Genomic DNA, 6,373 nt, shown 5'->3' on the forward strand with positions numbered 1-6,373 from the left:
AGGAGGAGACAGGAACTCAGTCTCTTTTCAGTCTGAGGATTTCGTAGAGGTAAGAGCTCTAGTGGCTGCTCTGCTTCTCTGATCTTTCGGATTTCACCCCCTAATATCTGATTCTGGGCTTTCATTATTAAGACCTATTAGAACTCTTGTTACATCCATCTCAATCCTGTGAGGAGTCCCTGGTTGTTGTTTGTTGATCCCAGTCAATCATTTCAAAGTTCTAATCATCAAATATGTTAGTAAATTTGCTTTGGTCATAAGTCTTTTATAAGATTTGTTATTTGGGCATTAGTTCCTAAAGAAGCAATACTTGGAGGTTCCTTCATAGTGTGGCTGCCACAGATACACAAGGGAGTTTGAAAAGGCAGACCAGGCCCTTTCAGCCTCTAGGTGACTTGGAGTTTGGTGTGCTATGTTGCAGCTAGGTAGACCCTTTCTCATGGCTGCTGTGTTCTTCAGTTCTCCAGAGCTGCCAGGCAAGGCTGGTTGGGAACAGAAGTCAGTGTCACAGTCAACATATGTTGTAAGAAGCGGTCTTGGGGTACTGCATGCTGTGATGGTATCAAAGACAAGAAGACAGAGGGCTGCTTTGAACTGCCAGTAGGAGTGGGAGGCATCAGATTGAAAGCTGCCTTTATGTCTGTGGAGGAGGTGGGTGAATCACCTGTGCCTTTGTTCATAGGCAAATAGTTCTGACCTTTGCTTGGTGCAACTTTCATTACCTGAACCAGTCTGGTGCCCAAATCTCAACCCAAGAGGAAAGCCTCTTCTGGTCTGATAGAAACTCTCTGGTGGCCTTCCCTTTAGTGGGCCTTGTCATCGATGGTTTGGAGCCTGTCATTTGGATAATTTGTGCTCATGTGGCCACTGCTGCTTTTTCCTTCTGAATACCAGTTCTGTTCTGTATGCCAGGGTTTTTGTTGTAGTCATTTTCTTTGAGTGCTTTCTGCTCCAGCATGCCCTCCTTCCCCATCTACTCAATGAGGCTTGGAGACGTTGGGTGTAAAGGTTCCTCAGTGTGCCTGGTGATCTAGCAACAAGACTCAGCAGATGGTTTGCTCATCATCACTTGCCCTCTCCAGGGGGAAGTAAATGGTTCTCTCCTTCATTTTCTTTCTCTTTTGTAAAATGTTGAAGGTGTATCTCAGCAACATTTGCCTGACCTGTGTGAGTCCTTGGGTTCCATTCCCAGCACTGCATAAGCAACAACAGGCTAAATTCAAGCCGTCTTTATATTTCTTTTTGCTTACTAAAAAAGAGCAGCATTATGGAAGCACAATTGTCTATGCTTTAACTTTTCTCTTCAGTGCTGGGGGTTGAGCTCAGGGCCTCATACATGCTAGGCAAGCCTGTACCCCCAGTCCACGATTAGATATTTTAACTCTATGACTTTGGGGAGATGTGAGTAAAGCAGCCTGGAGAGAAGCAGCAGGCTGCAGCCCCTCAGGGAAGCACAGGTGGGTCCGGAGACCAGGACATCAAGTCATGGATATGCACTGGTTCTGGATTCAGCAGGAAAGAACAGGCAAGGCAGGACTGGCAGGCTCCAGATAGGTTAGTTCAAACATTTTTAGGATTTAATGGCATAGGGTCTGTTCCTGGTTGTCTGATACCCGACTCTGAGTTGGTTAGAGCAGGAGAATTGTGATCCTCTATAAGATAACAGTCATATAAGTGGAGATGTGGCCTTTTTGGCTACTCAGGAAAGGCCAAGCTATTTACAAGGGCCTCAATACTGCACACTTTGAGAGCATTTAAATGATTGTGCTCTACTGACACCCAATAAACTGCATACATTTCCAGTGTACAGCTTGATGATATTGACATGTGCCTGTGAAATTCTTAGCACAATGGAGATGGTGGACATGCCTATCACCATGGAAGGTTTCCTTGTGCCCCTAGTGGCCTTTCCTAACCAAGCAACCATGAATGTGTTTTCTGTCACTATAGATGAGTTTGCATTGTCTAGCATTTCATAAATGGGTAACACAGCATGTACCCTCTTTTTCCTGACTTTTACCCAGTGTTGTGATTTGAGAGTTGCCCATGATCTTGCATATGCCAGTGGCTTTTTACTGCTGCCTAACAGTCACCATGTTGGTACCACATCACTGTTTATCAGTTCATCTGTAGAAACCTCTTGAGTTGTTCACAGTGTAGGCTGTTTCCATAGACCTGCTGTGAGCCTCATGCACATTTGGGCGCCTGAAATTCCTTGTGTGTGCAGATACCCTGTTTTTTTCTTGGGTACCTGTACCTACACATCCAATGGCTGAGTTCTATAGTATAGACATCCCCAAGTAGTTACTGGAGATTGCTTCCAAGAACCCACCCTGGATACGAAAACCCATGGTTGCATAAGTCCCACATATAAAAAGAGGTAGTATTTCCATAGACTCCATGATTGACTGTTATCTTTAAATCATCTCTTGATGACTTATAACACTAAGGACAATTGAATGCTATGTAAATAGTCAAACTGCTTTGTTGAGGGAACAATGACAGAAAAGAAGTCTATACAAATTCAATACAAGTGTCATGCTCTCCCTCCCTCTCTCCCCCCTCTTCTCTCTCTCTCTCTCTCTCTCTCTCTCTCTCTCTCTCTCTCTCTCTCTCTCTCTCTCTGCCGTGTGTGTGTGTGTGTGTGTGTGTGTGTGTGTGTGTGTGTGTGTGTGTGTGTGTGTGTGTGTTTTACTGGGGATGGATGATCTTTTCCAGCATTTGTTGTCTATTGTTTTGTTGACCTTTTCCATTCTGATTGTGGTACAATTCAATCTCAGTTGTTTTGATTTTCATTTCCCCAATTGCTAGGAAAAATGAACATTTTCTTAGATATTTCTTAAAGAATTTATTCTCATCTTTTGAAAACTCTCTGTTTAGATTCCAAGCAAGTTTTTTTGAATGGGTCATTTTTTATTCTTTGGTTTTTGAGTTCTTTATATATTGCAGATATTAATCTTCTGTCAGAAGTATATCTGGAAAAGATTGTCTTCCATCCTGTGGGTTTCCTCATTACTCAGCTGTTTCTTTAGTTGTCCAGAAACATTTTAGTTTTGTGAAGTCCCTCTTGTCAATTGTTGGCCTCTATTTCTGGCAAATGGGGCCCTATTCAGAAATTCTTTTCCTATACCTATATAACATAGAGTACTTCCTATGCTTTCTAGTTGTTTCAGTGTCAGGGTTCACTTTTAGGCCTTTAATCCATTTGGAGTTAGTTTCTGTGCAAGGCAATAGACACAGGTCTAATTTTGTTCTACATATGGACAACCAGTTTTCCTACCACCATTTGTTGAAGATCCTGTCTTTTCTACAATGTATGCTTTTGGCATCTATGTCAAATAGTAGATGCTTATTGTTACCTATACTTATGTTTGAGGCTTCAACTTTGTCCCATTGGTCCACATGTCTCTTTTTGTGCCTTTACCATATTTTTTATTACTTTGTTTCTGTAATATACCTTGAGGTCTGAAATGGTAATCCTCATAGCATTGTTCTTTTTTTATTCAAGATTGTTTTGATTATCTAGGGTCTTTTGTAGTTCCAGGTAAATTTTAGGATAGTTTTTTTTTCTTCTTGTATTTCTGTGAGGAATGAGATGGGGATTTTTGATTGAGAGAACATTGGGTCTGTAGTTGGGTTTAGGGAGAATAGTCATTTTTACAGTCTTAATTCTATTCGTCTATGAACATGAGATGTCTTCTCATTTTCTAGTCTTTCTCTATTACTCTCTTTAGAGATTTAATGTTTTAATTGTAGAGGTCTTCCATATCCTTATTTGTCTCAAGACATGGTATATTTTGGAGAAGCTTCCATGTACTGCTGAATAGAATTCTATGGTGTTTGGATAGAATTTTCTGTAGACATCTGTTAAGTCCATTTGATACATGTTATCATGTAATCCTATTTTTCTGTTTAATTTTTGTCTGAATGACCTATCTATTAGAGAAAGTGGGATATTGAAATCACTTGCTGTTAATGGGTTTCAGTAGTACACTTTTAATGATATTGGATGTACCAGCATTTGGAGCATATATGTTTAGGATAGTAATGTCTTTTAACTGTTCCATTGGTTGGAAGGAAGTGTCCCTCTGTATCTCTTTGGATTAGTTTTAGTTCGAAGACTGTTTTGTCAGATATTAGGCTAGTGATACCTACTTGCTTCCTGGTCCCATGTTTTTGAATACTTTTGTCTACCTTTTCACTCTAAGGTGGTGCTTATGCTTAAAACCAAGATGTGTTTCTTGAAACACTCAGCCAGCATGTATCTTTCAATTGGAGAGTTGAGGCCATTAATACTTAGCTATTATTGAAAGGTGGGTGTTGACTGCAGTTGTTGTATTGTTAATTTTTGATGATGTTATGATCTCAGTGGTGTATGTGTTTTAGTAATTATGGCTTTGTTTTTTCTTTATACAGTCTCTTGGCTATTCTCATTACTCTCTCAGTGTGAAATATTGCTTCCTGCATTTGCTTTAAGTTTGATCTGTTATATATGAATTTTTTTAGACTACTCATATCATAGAAGGTTTTTCTTTCTATGGTATATAGTTTCAATGGGTTTATTAGTCTAGGTTGACTTTCACAGCCTTTTAGGATTTAGAATGCACTACACCAGGCTGTTGTGGCTTTCAGAGTGTTGAATTGAGAAACCAGCTGTTATTCTGATGGGTTTTCCTTTGTATGTGACTTGTGTCTTTTCTTTTGCAGTTTTAGTACTCTTTCTTTGTTTTGTATACATAGTGTTTTAATGATATACCATGGTTATTTCATTTCTGTCTGTTTGATGTTCTGTATGCTTCTTGTGTCTGCCCGGGTGTGTTGTTCCTCAGTTTTGGGGAGTTTTATGGTTTTGTTGAAGATCTGGTCTATGCCATTGATTTGGAATCTTTCCCTCATCTATGTCTATAATTTGAAGGCTTGGGTTTTTTTCATTCTGTTCCATAATTCCTGTATGATCCTGTCCTCCATTTAAAAAACTTTTTCATATTCTTTGATTATTTTGTCTGGATCCTGTACTTTATCTTTGAGTCCTGGTGTTCTCTCTTCTGTGTGATTTATTTGTAAGGTTTTCCTTTGACTTTTCCAATTGTGTTACTTGGGTTTTCAACTCCATTTTCATTTTAGTTTGAGTCTTTTTCTGTCTCTTTATTGAATTCCACTTTCAAATCCTGGATTGTCTTTCACATTTCCATTAGTCTTATGTTTGTGGTTTCTTGGGCATCATTCAGGGTTTTATTCTTTCTAAGTTCATTGAGTTGTTTCTTTTTCTAATGCCTTTAATTCTTTGATGAAGTTTATGATTCTTCTTTTAAATTCTGTGTCCTATGGTTCATCTAGATAATTCTAAATGATGAGCATTTCTATAGGACTGGTGAATTATGAGGAGAGAGATACTGCCTTGATCATCTTGTTTATATTCATATTGTTTAAATTTTTTGTGATGAGACCTAGACACATGAACTTTTGCTAGATTTGTGTTTGATATGGACAGGGCAGGTTGGAGAAGAATACAGAATGATACAGGACAGGACAGGTTGGGATTAACAGTTGGATCTGGTTTAGGTGTAATGAATTCAGGTGGACACATGGTCTAGGCAGGCCTGTAAGGTATGTATCCTGGTCCAAGCCTGGATTTCGGGGGAGATCTGGGGTTGGGAGAGGGTTCTTAGAGGGGAGGATCGTGTAGACTCATTGGCTGTGCTGAGCCATGTAAAACTGCAGTCTGTGGAAGAGCACAGCATTTTTCAGCTATGATTTTGATGACGACTATTATAGTGCTGTTGCTGACCATCCTCTGTGCCATCTCATTGTGCTAGGCTGTTGTCTGACATTTGAAATGAAATGGGTAAATCATCCCTTCTTTTATCCTCATCTACCTATGAGAAGGGTCTTCTCCTTTGATTCTGCCTCTATTTTCCTTGGGTTCTTTAAATGAGAACCACTTATATGACTATCTGCTCATGGGGGACACATTCGGATACTCAAACTGTACATATTAACTTTCAGATTTGTATGGACAAATTTGTGTTACCTTGAAATTTCTATGTTAAAATCCCAATGTTCATGACTTTAGAATGTGAATTTATTTAGAAACAGTGTCAGTGTAAATGCAATTGGTTCAGTTAAAGTGGGGCTGCATAGGACTAGGGTAAACTCTAATGTAGTGTGACTGATGTTCCTATTAGAAGGGAAATGTGGACATGGGCAGATTCACACACAGGGAAAGAACTGTGTGAAAGTTTGAGATAAATCCTCAAAGCCAAGAGGCTATTGGCTACCAGGAGGTTCATCTTTAGTCTGCTGGGTGAAGCATGATCCTCCCCATGCCTGGCTCTTGGACTTCTAGTCTCCAGAATTATAAATAGTACATTTC

Source organism: Mesocricetus auratus, unplaced genomic scaffold (assembly GCF_017639785.1).
Source record: "Mesocricetus auratus isolate SY011 unplaced genomic scaffold, BCM_Maur_2.0 Super-Scaffold_100013, whole genome shotgun sequence".
NCBI lineage: Eukaryota > Metazoa > Chordata > Mammalia > Rodentia > Cricetidae > Mesocricetus > Mesocricetus auratus.